General features: G+C 33.9%; 2 non-coding genes across 2 annotated transcripts; both read right to left on the bottom strand.

Moving 5' to 3' along the window:
• Positions 1 to 434: 434 nt before the first annotated feature.
• Positions 435 to 516, bottom strand: TRNAL-AAG (transfer RNA leucine (anticodon AAG)). Its single transcript has one exon. It is a non-coding gene; the product is annotated as a tRNA-Leu (tRNA).
• An 11,943-nt stretch (positions 517 to 12,459) lies between these two features.
• LOC147065704 (5S ribosomal RNA) lies at positions 12,460 to 12,578 on the bottom strand. Its single transcript, XR_015071851.1, has one exon. It is a non-coding gene; the product is annotated as a 5S ribosomal RNA (ribosomal RNA).
• Positions 12,579 to 19,681: the final 7,103 nt, after the last annotated feature.

Below are 19,681 nucleotides of genomic sequence, written 5' to 3' on the forward strand. Positions count from 1 at the left end.
ATGTTGTTTTTTCAATGTGTTTTTGGTCCAGAGTAACGATTTGGTAGATTTGGCGAAAAGCTAACAACTATCCATCGTAAAATGTAACCTCAGTTCTATGGAAGCCAATGCTTTATTTAGAGGTAAGTCATTACCTACTAAATTTCTTGTATTTTATTCACAGAGTTTATTTACCTATTCGTCTTTATAATTATGTAAGTTATAAAACAAACGGTTAGATACCAAAATTAAATAACCACATTCTTGAAGTAGGTAGGTAGCTACCTGTACAATTTGGTTAGGTGTATAAATTTTTGTTATGTCAATATCGATTGTTCAATAAGTATGCAAGTGGAACTTGATTATAACAATGCACTTTGACATTGACTGTTATTATAAATGATTAATATTCAATTTGTATTTAATTAATTCGAATATTCAATTTGTAAAAAATATGATAGCGGTGGGATTCGAACCCACGCCTCCGAAGAGACTGGTGCCTTAAACCAGCGCCTTAGACCGCTCGGCCACGCTACCGATACTAAACCACGAAATAAATGACCGATAAGTGAACAGAGAAAATAAACATAACATAATATTATTAATCAGGGTTATTAACAGATAACATTTCACTAAAATAATGTATTAATAACATAAAGACCGATGCAAGAGAGATAAGCTATGAGATGTATTTAAATCTGTTCCAATTTACAGGTTATTTTTATCTCCCGACGTCTGACTTAAAAATAAAATTGATACTTATCAACATACCTACCTACCCAAACATCTTATTGAATTACGTATATTTAATATTAAACTATATCTAATAATAGTACTTACATAAATTCTGGCAGCAATTTAATATTATATTATTATATACCTAACAAATACTATTATTAAATTATTTAAATAGGATTTACTAGGTATATTTCCATTTTACTAAATGGCTATTGATTCAAAATTTATTTATGAAAAATAATACTATAACTACCTCATCATATTACGTCCCATAATCTCTATAAAATATAAAAAAGTTCAATTAATATTAGTAGGTATATATTATATGTATTACAAAACAAATACTGTTTAATGAGTGTGAGATAATGGTCTTACAACTAAAACATACGCTGACTAAAATTGTATTATGCAGAAATTAATTCTGTTTGCATAAGGCCTTGTCCACGTGGCTCGGTTTGATTCGCGTGCATTCCAGGTACATGTGACCTCATTGAGCCGTCCACACGCACTCGCGTCATGACGACTATCGCGCGCGGTCGAGGTACATGTGACATCTTTGATGTGTCCATATTCACTCGTGGCAAGACACGCGTCATGTGGACAACGCCTAATATGAATCAATTGATTATTTATACCTACTTATTTAAACTTAATATTTAAACTATTCACAGATGTTATTTATTTTAGAACCGTACCTACTTCTTAAAAATCCTGATTAATTACCACTCACCATTTGTGTATTTGATATTATTATCTAAAAATATTCACACCCACGACCGCTTATCTACAGTAAATATTAATTATAAATAATAATATATTTAATATTCAAGAAATTCGGTAATATGATAATAATCATGCTATTCAGACACTTTCTATTATATAATTATTCCAAAAATATTCACATAATGATATTATAAATATACCTATACCTATTATGTTTATAATTAGACCACATAATTAATTACTCTTGGTAATTATTAAATAATATTTTAGTATCCATTACATTAAAATAACGTAACGTGGTACTTCATCACCATCATTATTTATGGCGTTACAACCTTTTTCAGCTCTTGGCCTTCTTCAAAAACTTCGTCCATCCTGGACAAATGATTTGAGTTACCCATCTCCACGCGCCATGTATATTATGCAGCCACGGTTTGTGCACGGCCAACTTCAATGACGCTATAAACGTGTCAGAATGAAAAGATTTTAGTGCCATACTTCCTGCACGGGACTGATGTAGCAATCGTGCACCTTATTGCCTAAAGAAAGAGTTTTAGAAAATAAACGGAATCTTGACTTGCTCTGCCGTCATTTATGTTTAATGACATGAAGTTTCCTTTGTACCCGTGTACTCAAACTCTGCCGAAACAGAGGAGTCAGGAGTTGAAAGTGATGAATCTAAGGAGTGATCGGAATCATTCCATCTTCCATATGACGCAGCAATTTTTTCAAATGTCTCAAAGTTGGCCTTGGTTGATGTCAAGTCGGCATGGCCAATCGTACCCGTGTGTGGACGTACCCTGGCAAACAGCTCCACTCGGTCAGATCCCATCAACGGGCAGTCCCAGAGGACGTGTTGGTCGTGCCCGCATGTGCATTCCGGCCCATGTCCTATCAAACGAAAACCATGCAGCTACCCTCGAAGTCACCATGGCCGGTCAGGAACTGGCTTACCCAGTGTCTTGGTTGTCTCATCTGAAGCCTGATCTGAATCTGAAGATCTGAATGTTTGTATCCACGAATGCCTCAATTTGTCTAATTCATCACTGATAAAGCAACCATTAAATGAGCAGACGCTTAAGTCGTTGGTGACTGATGTAAACACGAAAAGGCACCTAGTATTGCTGGTGTTTTACATTCATATTAGCGATAGCGCCCATAGAACGCGTCGAGCGGGCGAAGTCGGCGTATGAGCGTTTATTCATAACCATAATCACACGTCTCTTGCCGCTCATTACCCTTCACCTATGTAATAAGCGGCCCAAGCAGCACAAAATAATTAGTATTACAGCGTCTCTCATAACAAAGCAATAAAAATATTATATTATTTCGGGGCTTGTAATTAATATTTACGACGACATTATTCAACCAGCGAAATATAGGACATGCAATAAAATTAAACAATGAGATCTCTGTTATTAAATAATGACTTCTCGCCCGTCGATCGACGACGCCGTCCAGAGCGTGATTTTGCTCGCTGTGTTCAATGAATGGACTCCATTGTATTTTCTTTCATTCGTATCGCCGAGAAGCGGTGATTCGCGAAAAAACGATGATTCATGCGGCGGGCGCGTATAATGCGTCGTCAAATCCAGTGGGCGCTGGCGTATTTGATTACGTTGTATTTTCGTTGATTTACGCGCCACTTGTGAAATTTTGCGCGAGAGCCACACTTGCTGCGTTAAGTGGGTTTTACGCCTTACGAATACGGATTCCATTGTCGTGGTCGACCTTCTTTTATTCCTTAGATATGCTACAAGAGCCATTCTACATACTATCAGTGTCTGACGCAAATGGAGCTATTCTGTGGTTATCCTATTAATATGTTCCATTGTTTTTGGCCTTAAAGGTTGAAATAATAGTACCTAATCCATATAATTTAATAACAATCATTAGAACTATCATCAATTATTAATAATATCCCTGAGACAATAAAACGGTCGTTATTTTATTGCTCGGGTTGTTCAACTATTTTTATTACATTAGATATTATCAAAAGAATATAATGACGTTTTATTCAACTGCACAGTTTAAAGACACCATAACACTATCAATATAAATCACTTTAATTTAATAACTCTACATCCATTTACGACAAATGGATTTCGTCTATATGGATAAAGAAAAATAAAAATTCATTTTTTATCGAAAATAAATTTCTTAGAATCGAAAAATACACCATAAACAGTACATTGGAATTTCGTTCATTCTGTTCCCTCGATTTTCTTCGTCTATCAATGTGGCATTCACGTAAATTGATCGATTGTTTATCGAAACTTTTCCAATTTGCAGCAAATCGAATGAGAACTTGTTTTATTATTATTCAATGGAATTGTTATCAATACGTTTCTTATATTGTTTCAAAAGTCGAGGTAGGGGTAAAACCACAAAGTGCTGGTAAAAGCTCTGTCTACCCTTTATATAGGACGATATTTTCATTTCATTTATTTAGTTAAATCTTTGTAGAATGCAAAATAATATGATAGCTTTATAAACTGACTAGCGATTGTACACTGAGTTTTTCCTTGGCAGTTGTGTATTTTTACCGTTCTATATTATAATATTAAATAATTTTAAAAAGTCATTTAAATCAAAAATCAAAACAAAATAATGTGTTTGTTGTTTGTTCTTTTACCCAGAATATGAATAATTTTTAAGTAGGTAATCATTTAGAAGGTTTTGGGAAAATGAGATAACTTGATGGATAGATAGGTACTGTAATCTTGTGACTTAGGTAATGAATCATAATGTTTTGACAAAAATGATCACCAAGGATAAAATTATTAGCCAGTTTTATTTATCGATTCGGAGCCCCAATCCACGTATGTTTCAGGTCATGCTGTATTGGGAATATCATCATCATGGCCCCCACAAAGGGGGACTGACAGGGATCTAGCCTGGGAGCCCGGGCTTAGGATGGGCCCGGCGTGGTGGGTCAACCAATTACGTGAGATAAACACATATCTTAAATTTACTCTAATAGTAAATTATAATAGTATTTATCCTATATGGCGAAGGGTTGTATGTTCCTTGGTTACCTGCAAATTGTTGCTATCAGTGCTCCATAATATAATGCTTAATGCCAACAACTCAATAATTCATTATGAATTTATTTAGAAATGGATTATCCTTAATTGTACCGTGGAATACCATTTTGGTAACACTATTGTAGAACATCACATTGCCCTTAACCTTAACGGTATGTAGGGGATCCGCCAAATATCCTGGCATGGGGCCCGCTTCAGGATGTCAGGGACATGATCATTATCAATTATTAACTTCATTGTAAAATTCTACTATCAGTGAGTTCAAATGGTGCACCCCACGATAGATGGCGCTACACAAAGAAAGTTCTCTATCCGAATCGTTAGAGCTTAGAGCAACATTCGACTTAATACGGAATGTCTGAGACTCTACACTGTATTTGGTTAAAACTTAATGCCACATTTTGATAGTGACCCTTTAGGGTAGCAAAATAAATTCTTGCGACGGAAACTGGGTGTACCTATGGTGATATGGTTTTAACTGTAGCAAGGAAGTAAGAGGGTGCATTATACAGTTTATCATTTCATTGAAAGTGAAGGAGTGACGTTGGATCTGGCTCGGCTAAGTGTTACGAATATCTCAACCTAACAAATCTAGTCTTAACCTTATTATATACCTAAATATCATCCACAGGATATAAACAACGGCACGGAAGGATGCTGGTATAGGCTGGGAAGATACAAAAAGTCTGGCGAGTGTGAAGGATTCTTGAAGGTGTTGCGTGGTGTCCATATGGTCCAACTAAGGAGCGGAAATATACTATAAAGAAGACAATATGTTTGTCATATTGATTAAATATTTTTTTGTCGGATGTTGTAGAAACACAATTTCTGTTATCCCGCCTCATACCATCGAAAACAAATAATGTAAAATTAAAGCGTACACATTCACAAGCTTACATTGAGCTTATTTATGAGCTGTTTGTTGGCAAATTCAAAAGCGGGCGATTCAGCTACTGCGATTTGATGATTAGGGGAACCTGTTGTACCTTGGACATGGTTGTACCTCGAACACATGCATGTTTTTGTATATTGGCGCCATTTTATCTTGAAATTTACAATAGTAGTTTAAACACCTTCATTTTGGTGGATAATTAACGCTAGTTTCAGACGGCAAGCGGCACGCGTGTTTATGTGAAGTGAGTTTTGTAAATATATGCCATACTATGTTTCTTGTGTGAATAAGTAAAAGTGTAATTGAATTAAATTTCATATGTCCATAACATTGGGTTATTATAGATTTTGTATTCCTTACCTAAAAAAAACTATTAATTGTTTTTGTCATTTTGGCGTGGTGTTGTACCTTGGACATAAAAAATGCGTTGTACCTCGAACATGTCCAAGGAACAACGCGTTTGCCACCCATATTGTGTATGACTATGATTAGTATTGTTCATTCATTTAAACATTCAATTTAATTCAAACTATTGTTTAAACTTGTTCCAGGTGTTTACTTAATATGCCTCGTACGTATCAAGACAGGAATCAAGAGGGTTCGCCCGGATAACGAAAAAATACAAAGTGCGATCCGTTTAATAAAATAACAAAAATATACGCTGAACAGAGCTCCGAAACTAAACGGGTTACTCAGAAGCACAATAAGAAAGTATATTCATCATTTTGAAAATACTGAAAAGCCTTACCCATTATGAAAATCTTCCTTCAAAGAAAATTTTCAGTGAAGAAGAAGAACATAATATGTTGCTGCAATACATTACAGAAGCTGCATCTTTGCAGTATGCCTTCTATGATAAGACCTCACCCCAAAGCTGCCCCGCGGAAAAATAATCGCCAGGGGCGAGAAAAGGGTCGATCTCGTAGTCTGACTGATACACCGGAGAAATTAAGAATCGAGGATAAAAAGAAAACCAAGCTGGCGAAGACTTAAAATATTATTCCATCGAAAAAAACTAATTATGTTCTTAAAAAAGTTTTTGCTGTTAAGAAAAAGCTATTAGTTAGTTTCGAATCTTCATCAGCAGAGTCATCGGCTGATAATTTTGCTCTTCAAGACTCCAGCGATTCAGAAGGACCTCAAGAATTTCCAGATGAATTTTAATCTACACTGAATTTAGAATATCAAGTGGGGGATTTTGTAATTTTTCTTTATGAAAGAGAATAATTATTTTCTAGGAAAGATCCTAGAAATATGCAAGGATGGGGCCAAGATTAGCTCAATGCGAAAATCGCTAAAGGGTTGGAAATGGTCGGAGAACATCGACTCGAAGAATTATCCTTGAGGTGACGTAATCCAGAAAATTCTACTAGCTGAAAAATGCCAATCTAAATTTACTTAATTTACTAAATTCTAAATCTACATTTATCAAGTTAAGGAAATGGTCAAGTATTAGGGTGATAAGGCAGAGATAATTGAGGTTTTATTATTAAATACGATTCATTTTATGTGTTATAACATCTACCTAATTCTAATTAAGATAATTATGGTTTATGATTAAGTATAACTGTTATGAAAAAAATGTTCTTCTGTTCCATAAAATATATTTGTAAAAAGCTTATTTTCTTTTGTCGTAATACACAAGCGAATGCGAATTTAATAAATCTGTGTTTTTATTTAGCATTGGTACCTAAATGTCCCCTTATTAGGATTTTTGAAATGTATGTCCAAGGTACAACCTTCATATGTTCGAGGTACAACACCCCTGTTGTAGCTTGGACCTAAATCCACATTTTTTATATGGCCTAAAATCACCATAAATATCAAGATATTTAATTTGATACATGTATCAAAGCATGCGCAACAGATGCTAAAATCAAACCAACTAAAGTTGGCAATTTTACCTATAACCAGTAATTTATGAAAAATCAAAAACAGAAAATAGGTCCGAGGTACAACAGGTTCCCCTACACACAAAACTTTCCATTCGCTGAGAAGCCACAAGCCAGCGACTATTTTGACGTAACGTAGTTCGTTTTTTTTACGGGGAGGTTGCTACTGCGCTCTACTGCGCAGACGCAGTAGACCCACACGCTGGCGTGTAGCGTGTAGCGTGTAAAGTTGACCGGCTTTCAACTTTTCTCGGTAGAGTGTTTACAACCTGCTTGTTAGCTTGTTCGATGATTACACTGGGCGACTTTACAGGCAGATTGTAAATTCGCCAACAAGCAGCTCGTAAAGAAGCTCAATGTAATTGACCCTTTACAAGCAATGATTTATCATATTTTTGACAGATTTTAAGGTATTTTCAATTGTGTCTTTATGTAACGTATTTTGCTATAGTTTTTTTTGTGTCATTCTTCTTATCCTTTGTGAGACCTCGTGCCTGAGGAGCATAACCCGGTTGATTTGGCCGTCTGACAGCTTTTTCCTCGGTTTGACTTCCAGTTTTGAGAGGCAGGTAGGGGGTGTAAGTAAAAACCATTAGAACTAATGACATCGTCGGTGTTTTGTAAAAAGGGCGAATCAACCATTTTGGCGAAATCGAGATTTTAATAGAAATACAATATGTATCCCACTAGCTTTGTTGTGTAATAACGGCGAATTTTTATCTCTACAGGAAAGTACTTAAAAACGATTATCGACTAAAATTAAAGTCATTAAAATTACGAAATACCTATTATAATGACAGTATTCTTTCTAAGCTTTATTATACACTTGTTAGATATTTATAATTATCTACAGGTAAAAAACAAATAAATGTGAAAAGTTAAAAATCCTCCTCTTGTAAAGTAGCATTTGGGTTAATTCGCCCTTTTTACAAAACACCGACGATATACTCCGTCCATTCAGAGAGAGTTCTAAGTCATCCTCTTCGACCTTCTATCTGACCAAATACCATGAATTTTTACAGGTTGTTATTCTCCCTTTTCGCATTTTTCATTCACGCATATGACGCAATCAATTTGCCGGAAGACTTAAAACGGGCCCTCGAAACAGTTCAAACCAGTCATATAATAATTTATTAAATTATACAAAAATCTTAATTGTTATTTTAGTGTGATCAGTCAGGGGGTCGGGCCTTAGTACGTCACTAAACGCGCCACAGCATATCGCTGCCTCAGCACAAGGTTTACACTATTTGACAAAAAATGGCTGTTCAAGTTAACACCAATAATACTACGTCTTACGTGAGCGACGTCGGCGAAGCGATGAGGGGCGCGCGCAACTCAAGCGTATAACCGTGTGTGAAAATGTTCGTAAACAGTCCCATAAGCGAGTACCTAATTAGATATTTTAAGTATTTGTATAGTATTATTATTGTTGTTTTTATTTAATAAAACGCAATTTTTTGTAGTACTTATTCCACTTTTAATCAATAGATTAGGACCGGTTTCGTCCGCCTCTACATTTTCAACTTTTTGAAGTTGAAAATGTCCCTCTGAGTACTACAAAAAATTGCGTTTTATTAAATAAAAACAACAATACAATGCAGTTCCACCATGAATTGACAGTTAACAAAATAAAAGAAATATTATTATTATATTAATATCCTAAAAAACTGAACATTCTATCTAAAATTATAAAGAACCACCTTAAATTCTCTCCCTTGTTTAAAATAAATCAATTTATTTAATAGTCTAGTATTGTACTGAAACAATAACTTTATACTCGATTGTTATTCATGTTGATGTCATACAAATTTATCTGAAATGTTATGGTAAAATAAATTGGCGTGAATTTTTAAAACAAGAATTAATAGACAATTTTGAAAAGTTTTTAAATATCAAATGTCATAATTTTAAATGAATGGTAAGTATTTATTTCAAAGTATCGGTATAAGCTCGCCAGTTGTATTGTTGAATGTAAAATATTGGTACAGCAAGAAATAATATTCAAAAATCAGTAGTAAAAATAAATAATCATTATTTAAATGACATGGGCCAGTAGATAAAACCACTATCCATTATTATTTTGATAGTATGAAAAGTAAAAAACATTCAATGGGGCGCACGGCATTTTAGGGTTACCGCTACCATTATAATAAAGTACTTATATTATAGTCTATGTCTTCATGAATATCGGTATGAACAAACTATTTATGATTACATTTATTAAAAGAAGATCAACTAAGAAGTCGCAGAGGTGCAGAAAAAAGAGCTAGATGGACATTTCACACAATTTCTACAAAAATAGTGCAGCTTACTTAGCCCAGAAGCTTCAGCTGATTCTCCTTATTTTGTAATTTATAAGTCAAAACTGACATTTTACTGTACTGGTTTGTACTGATGAAGCGATATGTCTGGCGCAGGAAAATCGTATTATTACTTTACTGAAATAATAATGCGAATTCAATTAAGTCGGAAAGCCTTCTACTAGAATAATTCTTACCATCACTATGCTACTATGCCGGATGCCTTGAACCCTAAATATAGCACACAATAAGTTACCTACCGAATGATTTATTTACCGCCGTCTCTACAATTCATGTCAAAACTCTAATGGTACATACCTTTTGCCTTTACGGATGAAAAAACATGTCTTTGTCTGGGTAAGGAGAGCAGACGTTTTCGAAATACTTTACCTGATTACCCAGTGGAATTAGGCGCGTTACAAGTGGTCTGCACCTGGGATTTCCCTTCTTGCAAATCGGAGGGTAATATTTTTCAAAGTGAAAAGCTAAGTGTTCTTACTTAGGTATTTAAATATATACCTAAATAAAATAAGCAATCATGATAGTTTCACACATACTAACTCAATCTTAAATAATTAAATAATGTTTAAAATATATTATTATTATATGAATCGTAGCTTTTTAAGACCATATTCGTTTAATAATATTTCACCGCATAATATGCATATGACTGCTTCTGGATTTATATTTAAAGCATCCAAGGATCGTCTAACTCTTCTTCTCTCAACTCATTGAAGAATCTGATGGAGGTGATATGGATCCCATGCGGGTTTGGTGGAAACAACTTAATATTATGAAAGCTATCAGAAACATCGACGAAGCGTAGAATGAAGTCACCTACTCGTGTATGAAGGGTGTTTGGAAAAGGTTGTTTAGTGAAATTGTTGAAGTTCACTGCAATTATGAAAATGATGATATGCAGACTGTTAAAATCACACGGCGAACCCTTAACTAATGAAGAGCTGCAGGAAATGGACTGCCATACGTCCCTAGAAAATGATGTCTTCGAACCTGTTCCCGTGCGAAAGTTAAGTGCTCAGACGTATTGGTTTGGCGGGCGCGGCGCGGCAGCGTCTTGCGAAGCTCAAACGTATAACCGTATGTGTAATGTTCGTAGACAGTGTCTTTTTTGGGGCATACTACACACGGTTATACGTTTGAGTTTCGCAAGACGCCGCCGCGCCGCACCCGCCAAACCACTACGGCCGAGCACTAAGTGTTAAAACCATTGAAGAGGCCCTTTCTCTTCACAATCAATGCATGGAGTTGTTAGAAGAGAACGACGAGGATCACGAGCGAGTAATTACTGTTATACGTGAGTGTAATGCATATTGACAGTATGTTATTGCAAATTTTGCAGAATAAACGTAAATAAGCCAAATAAGGGAACCCCCCCCCCCCCGTTTATCGCGAAATTTTGTTTATCTTCCACGATGAACGGGCTACTAGTATTGCAACCTCTAGACTACGACCTACGTCTTTAATAATATTTATTATGTATGTTTTTTTTTTCAAATTTGTTAAAAACCAACATTAAAATATTAATTGTGTATTTTTACGGCGATTTAAAGACATGAATATTTTAATATTATGTACAATATTATCATGCGGGCACTATCAGTAATGTCCCCATTTTCATAAATCGAAATAGGTTATCACTACAGTCTACCTACATAATATTATTAATATTATTATTGCAACTTGTTGATTTAAAAAAAAAACATTCGGACGGATATAGTAAGCTGGCTTAGAATTTATATAATATGTATTATCTTTAAATTCTTTATGACATCACTGTGTAAAATACACCATTGTCATGACAGCGTATAGAAGTCTATTTATTTAAACGGAGTTTTTGCATACAAAAAATCGTGTATGGAAAAAGCGTAAAGGAATTTTCAATAACACCTACACGCGGATATTTTCTTTGGTCCTTTGTCAGAAGTTTTTTCAAACATAAAGAAGAGGTCTTTTCTACTGGAATTGGTGACATTTTTCCGAGAAAAAAACGGCTGTTTTTGTCAAGCCTTAGAAAACAAATTCGGCTTTGAGGAAAATCTTTATTTTGATTTTTAACAATAAAATCAAGGCGCGTCTCTGTCGTCTTTGTGGACGTATTTATTACTATGAAATTGTGTAAAAAAATTATGAATAACACAAAAGAAAATGTTCTATTTTTGTTTCTGATAGGAAAATTCTCACGGCATTCTGAATTTTGTTTTATCAAAGGAAACAAATCAAAATTTGATACAAGCTGATTATATATATCTGCTTCCCTTGCCACTTATTTGAAGATCTGGGATCATCTTGGCAATACCCAGATAAGTGGGTTTGTGTTTTGTTATATTCTGCCATGGATAGAAACAAATAGGCGTGGGTAGTAGATTGTGGAATTTTTGTTAGCTACCTACTCTTTCACTTCAAGTAGTGACTCATGGTCTCGTGGAGTGTTTTTGTGATATAATTTTTGCAGGTGCAATAGCTGGGTTTAAAAAAGCGTTTGAACACGTAGGGGAAATTTTTTACAAACAATTTTATATATTTTAGCGATAGAGTGTAGGTAGGTATGTAAGCCTGTACTAGGTTTTACACACTCTAAATTCACAAAGATTGATATTTTACATAACAATATGTAAAAAAAATACAACGTAAAATTCAGCATATTAAATAATGTAATATTATTAAATAAATAAAAGATAATATAATATCTATGGTACGTGGAAAAATTGATCAGTATGCTTTCATAAACTAGATAGGTAGGTATTTAGTTTTAAAGATATTAAAATACCATCCGTTTGACAGTTATTTATTTAAAATACGATGTTGGAAATCTTTCTCTTAATTCGATAATAAAAAGTTACTATTTTTATACGTAAAATAAAAAAAGCCAACGGCACGCGGTGTTCCCAAGCGGTCACCCATCCAAGTACTATCCGCGCCCAATGTTGCTTAACTTCGGTGATCGGACGAGAACCGGTGCTTTCAACATGGTATGGTCGTTGGCGAACAACATTATTTTTTAAACAGTAAAGTTGGTACAGTTACAGTAACAACATTTTATTACTAAATTTAGATAATTATTGTTATTTACTTTACGTGTGCTTATGGTTGCCAACTTTTTACTGAAAAAAAAGTTTAATTCGGGACATTTTTCAAGTTTCCTTTTCAAAATAAAATCTCCATCTTGATTGAATGCTGGAGGCTTTTATTATCGTTTTTCTTCCCAGAAAGAAAGACTCGTTCAGAATCGAAGAGGGATCATGACTTTTTCTCCCAAAAATAAAAACCCATCCAAATTCTTCTCTACAATAATTGATGAAATGAAATTTTCTTCCGTGTTCATTGGAACTTCTGACCGTTGGAGCGGACCCTTTTTTGAGTTCCTCCACTCCAGCTCCGCTCCGGGACCTAATACTTGCTCCGCTCCGGGTAGAAAGTTTTAATAAATATTATATGTATACAAATATTAAAAAAATTAAAAAATAAGTAAGTAGTTTTAAAATAATCGTCATTTTTATTATTAATTCTATTAAACAAAAATTCCGCCAGCAAATCGTCTCACATTCTTTGCCTCTTCTGTCAAAAAAGTGAAGTTATTGATCACTCGGCAGTGTTGCTATATTTCAAATAATTCCAGTGTTGCAAAGTGACAAAATATACTATTTTCATTGGATTTTAGGAAGAAAATTTAATAATAAAAAAAACACCCGGAGCAGTGGAGCACTACAAATTTTCGGTGCTCCGGCTCCGCTTCTGCTCCGGGTAAAATCACATTGCTCCAGTGCTCTGCTCCTGCTCCGAGCTCTGCTCCAACGCTCTGCTTCTGACCATTGTTTAGCTTTTATTAACTATCAAAGCTTTCCGACTAATGCCAAAGTGCTACATTTCATTTTGAGCTACTTGTTAAATAAAAAAAAAACGGTACTCCCTGAATTCAGAAAAATTTTGCGTCCCTGTTGAGGTTTAATACTGGTATTCGAAAAACGGTATATTTATGAGACAACTTCAGGACAAGTATAAAATTAGTATTGATGGAAAGTCAAGACGTTTTTTTTATTTAACTTAGCTTTACATTCAAAAAATAACATTTTACGTCCCGGAGCCTTTTTTCATTTTCAATTTTATTTTAGATTCATTCAAGCTATTTTTTTAGGGTTTTTTACCTATCAACGATTTCCCATTATTGTCTGGTGCTACGTATCATTCCAAGTTGCCTTGTCGAAAATTGAGTCGGTGACCTTTATATTTCCAGGATATGTTACGTCCCCATCCACGATCACCACCAAACGGGGATGGTTAGCAATACTAATTATAACAGTTTCCCACCAATTATATTTAAATATAATGGCGTTCCATTAAAGTTTATGGAAATTAATCATACTAGTGCACACAATATCTTAATATAAATAGATAATGCCTTTTACAATAACACGGATATTCACCGAGCTTTCCTTTGAACTAATTAGCCAATCTTCCTACCGCATGTAACACAATTTACCGTGGCCCGGTTGGTAAATGTTCCGTACGGGATTCTTTCCATCCACGACACGTAACGACCAAATCTGGCAAGAAACAAACGGCTCTCGTTATGCGAGCCGACACCTTTCTTGCGAAACTAAAGCGAAACCAACGTGAGACACTGCTTAGATATAGTATCTGGAACGTATGCGAACGTATGCAGTAAGATAATATGCTGTTATTGGGTTATCTCATTTTCACTTGCCGCTCCGTGTGCTATACTAGATTCAGTGCTATCCAACTGAAATACTCGAGAAATTATTTATATACTCATGGATTTCTGCGACACAAATTCATGAGAGAAATAGACTTTTCTTTAAATTGTATAGCCATATCTATCCATTTCTTGGCGCCTTTTACCATACAATTAACCAAAGTTTTGCAAAAAACATTGTATTTATTATTATCCATTCTATTGAGACATTGGAGGAATGTTTTTTAATATTTTGTATATAACTGTGATGCAATGATTATTGATTTCGATGAAAAAAATTTGGCTTCGAAATAACAATTTTTAAATAATTGCCAATCTCCGGACTTCATAATATATTAAAAAAAGTTTCATTATACAACAACACACTCTAATGCAATCTGTTAGTTTCATTATTTCTAAAAGTAGATCGACAGCAACCATTTTATTTTATATTTCTAGTTGGAGACTAGCCATAATGAATGCCGTGTCCGGAAACTTGTACGTATGCAGTTCGCCGTATCACACTTCACCGTGAAATGTTATATCGGAAATATATGGCCGTATATTAAAGACCGTCCAACCTCTTTGGATCGTATAGTACTGACATAAAATGTATGTCTAAATAAAACACTACTTTTGTCGGTTTACACAGAAAGAGCAGCAAACAAAATTTGAAAATAGCCGATATACTGGATTATTTGTTAGGTTATGTTAGGTTTTTATTCTTGAATTTATGAATTTTGCCAAAATCAGCTTTGAAAATTGAATAAATGTTTATATTAAAACTAATTAAATTGGGGACCGTATAGTATACGGTCATCTCTTTTCGACGAGAAAGTTCACGGCTAACTATGCCACGGTGAAATGTTTTACGTACAATTTACATGTAACCAATGAATATATTATTATTATTGAATAAGTTTGAGCTCGATAGGATCATTAGCAAAAAAAAGTTAGTTAATAGCGTTAAATGGAGACTGTTTAGACAGAGTACCAGTACCCTAATTTTAGCAACCTGTATTGTCAAGTCAAGTATTTCAAGTTTTGAACTAAATGAATATTAGGTAAAAGTGCGTAAAATATCACTAAAAAACCTGACAGAAAAACGTTACAAATTATAACTTATCTTTTCATATTAAAGAGTAGATTTAATTTATTTATTAAAAATATTTTTTCGTTATTCTGCCACTCCTGAATCCTGCTGCCAAAAATATCGCACTTAATACAATGAGGGCGACAACGTATTTTTGATGGCTCTACGTTAAAAAAAGATCTTTATCATTGAATATATTATTATATAATATAACTATAATATATAATTAACTATTTTTTAAATATTATATAATATTAATATGTATTTATTATTGTTATTTAATTATTGTTATTTAATTATTGAATATTAATTGTTTAGCTAATAACTTTTAAAGACTGATCTCTCTTCTTGGTCGTGCACTCAATAACCTAACCTAATCAAATCAAACCTAACTTAATCAAATCAAACCTAACCTAACCTAACCAAATCAAACCTAACCTAATCAAATCAAACCTAACTCTATCAAATCAAACCTAACCTAACCAAATCAAACCTAACCTAATCAAATCAAACGTGCACGGTCGTGCACTCATGGCTGAGGATCGTGACCACATGTAAATTTCGCCATCCTTTGAGCGACCAAGACTTTCCATCCTTCTCGATCTTCCGCTTCTCTCAGGGCAGAATGGATGGTGCCTCCAGTCAGCTCTTTCACTTGGTCGCTCCATCACGCAGACGTTCTTCCTCTGTTTCGCCTTCCCTGGAGGCTACCCAAAACTACCAGTCTCTCCAGGTTGTCCGGTCCGCGCCTGACAATATGTCCAAAAAACTGCAGAATTCTTCTCAGACATATTGCGAGAGCCGTTCCTCCACTCCATTAATTCCCAATACGTTACCATTGTTCCCAGAATGAACGATTTTACACATCTTGAGTGTAGTATTTTTATTGTTTATACTAATGATCTATTTTTAGGTTTCGACGATTAATATACGCTTATCGAGTGTACTTATTATTACTGATAAAGCGTCAATTACATTGAGCTACTTTACGAGCTGTTTGTTGGCGAATTTAATAGTGGGCGATTCAGCTACTGCGATTGTGATGATGACACACAAAACTTTCCATTTGCTGAGAAGCTACAAGCCAGCGACTATTTTGACAGAACGTAGTTCGTTTTTTTACCGGGAGGTTGCTACTGCGCTGTACTGCGCAGACGCAGTAGGCCAACACGCCGGCATGTAGCGTGTAAAGTTGACCGGCTTTCAACTTTTCTCGGTAGATTGTTTACAATCTGCTTCTTAGCTTGTTCAATGATGACACTGGGTGACTTTACAGGCAGATTGTAAATTCGCCAACAAGCAGCTTGTAAAGTAGCTCAATGTAATTGACGCATAAGGTAGGGTTTTTTTACAAACACTTCAACTATTCATAATTTGTTTGTTATATTTTTTTATTGTGATCCTTGACTTAATAGGTAGGTCATCAAGTTTTTACTTTGTTTATTGTATTGATTTGTTATATAAGTTAGAGTTAATAAATTGTATTCGTTGTCAGTTTGTATTTGCCTTTTGGTGAGTGTACACATTGCCTGAAGATGCCGAAAGGCGAAACCAACTCACGACTCAAGTGTAATATTACAAAACTTAAATCCATTACAATGTATTTGTTAAATGTACTCTGTACTCTATATTATGAATGTGGCAGACGCGGGAACACATAGATAAACATACGAGTACCTACTAGAGGTGAGTTAGAGATACTGTCACCAGTTTGCGTACTCAAGTATCGGCATGTACTACCCATACTCAGTACGTGTGGCCCAATATACTTGTTACAAAATACTTAGAAGTTCGAACGCATGCTACGAGTATGAGATCTCTTTGTACTCAATACTAGCGAGTCCGCTGGCTAGTTGGTACTGTTTCTACCTATGACATCTCGCCGGGGACGCGGCGACTCGCTTATGTATAAACAATAGGTGATAATTTTTGTGTAATTATTGGACCACATTCCCACAGGCTCATTATGACAGCTCAAAACATGTTTGAAATAAAAAAAATCATTGAACATTCATTCAAGAATATTATAACCTAACATAAAAACAGCTCATAAATTTAAAATGGGTTTAAAATCGACTCAGTGTATTTTTAACGATTCTATTAAAGTCGATATTTCAAATCGCCATTCTCTCTCTTTCTCCCCATTTGTAAAGTTGGTGTGGTGAAGGATAGAAATGGTGACTATACTGTAATAATACTATGGAGTTAGTTTTAATTCCAGTTGAGTATGTATTACTAGTAAGTATTTTGGAACAAGTTTCGATACTAAGTATTTTTTATACTGGTAGTAAGTATACTCTGTCTTCAAAATCAGTTTTCCCACCTCTAATACCTACTTATTTTATACCATTCCTCTATTGGCCCACTACTCATGACGATAAGGTGAGATAAATATTAAATAAACTTGTCAGTCTATCTCTTTTGATAATCAATTATTATAGAGGTGGATAGATACACAGAAGGGAAATTTAGTATGCAATACGTAAAGGCTTTCGCCAAAATATGTCAATACCTATCCATCTGACGTCGCTCAGTTCTATCTCGTCTTCCGCGGAAAATTCCAAATATCCCATCGAAAATATCGAAAATTCATCAAATATTTATCATTTTCGCTTTCCGTATATCAGCGGATAAGCAAAGACAAAACAAATTCACATTGTTACAATATATATTGTGAAAAGAAGGTTTTTCCTATAGTGGAAGGGATGATAGATATGATCCATAAATACTGTGTGAAATTCTATATTAGTATTTTCCTTTCGCACATCGTTATACTGTATTTGTGTCTTTATTGGCTCTATGGAAAATATTTCTATATTATTATTTCATAATATAAGAAATATGTGATAAATAATTATATTTATATAATTTATCATTATAAATAATTGAATATAAAATACATAACGTGAAAAACCACACAAATATACCAATTAAAAGATATCTGTTTCCAATCGAAAGGTGTTTATTTACACTATTCGCAACTACATGAACGTCAATAATGAACTTGGCTAGCTCTGGACGTCATTTATGATGAAGTTTCTAATGACATTTACCATGATTACAAAACTAATCGCCTTTATATTGGCACAGTTTGATGTAGGTACCTCTGATAATATGTTCCTAGTTAGAATAGATTGTTTAAAGACTAGAACACTCACTGGAAAGTTAAAGATTTGAGCTCGAATCCTATTTGGTCAAACCTAGAATTTTTTCAATATTTATGTTTCTGAGGTTTTCAAACTTGTATATTATAAAGAATATAACATTCATAAAACTTTGTATGGATTCAGTATTAAACAAATTAAATTACTCAGTACCTATTTATGTTAAGTGTAATAGTAATAATGCAGGCGACTCATTTACGTGTTGGTATCGTTAATTTCAAATGTCATTAACACCATTCTAAAGTCATTTTGTCGTAGCCACAATCTCGGAAGAATCTGCATTTTTTTACCTAATTGAAATAAAATATAACATTATAATTATATGTAAAGGTACAGTAATCTACTTAATATAATAAGTAGAGTATATGCTTTATAACTTAAAATTTTTTTGCACTTTATACTACACTGAATATGTCTACAACCTCTTTGCCTGATTACCTCGCATAAAATATATCAAATGATATTCACTTATTTTAATAAAATTAATATTAAGAAAATAAATAGATAATAAAAATAAATAATAAAAAAGATAATAGATATATGTAAAAAATATTTTTATAATATATAAACATTATTTTGTAAGAACTGAAACTGGAGTGCAAAATTATAAAGTGGCAACTCTACCTGTTTTGTCCACTTAAAGAGAAATTGTCAATATCCCTCTACGCGGAAGAAACTGATCATTATGTAGGTACACTGAATAGTCGTGAGATATCAAGAATTAAAAGTAGAATAATAATTAATCATGTCCCAGATAGATTTAGAAATGATTGTGAACGTTCGCTCTACGTTTATTATATTATTATAATCGATTCCGAAAAAACGATAACAAATTAACCCTTTGCAAATATAGCTAATAATAAAAATGCTATTTATATATTATAGATAAGTAAATATATATAATATTATAGGTAATAATTGTAAGGGTTGTAAACTAGGAATTGTAACGTTCAGACATTAGAAAAAGATATTATTGTTAGTGTAATTATTATTGTCTGCTTTGATGGGGCTGTTTTATTGAATGTTTATTGCACGGCTGTTCAGAAAGATGGCTGTAAAAGTAAAAATCGGCTATTCCGTGGCTGTTTTTGTGGTCAACATGGTTGGATAAAGATAGATAAATTTTATGATAATGAGCT

Source organism: Rhyacophila brunnea, unplaced genomic scaffold (genome assembly GCF_057557595.1).
Source record: "Rhyacophila brunnea isolate RB1 unplaced genomic scaffold, BYU_Rbru_1.0 scaffold_6, whole genome shotgun sequence".
In the NCBI taxonomy this organism is placed as follows: Eukaryota; Metazoa; Arthropoda; class Insecta; order Trichoptera; family Rhyacophilidae; genus Rhyacophila; species Rhyacophila brunnea.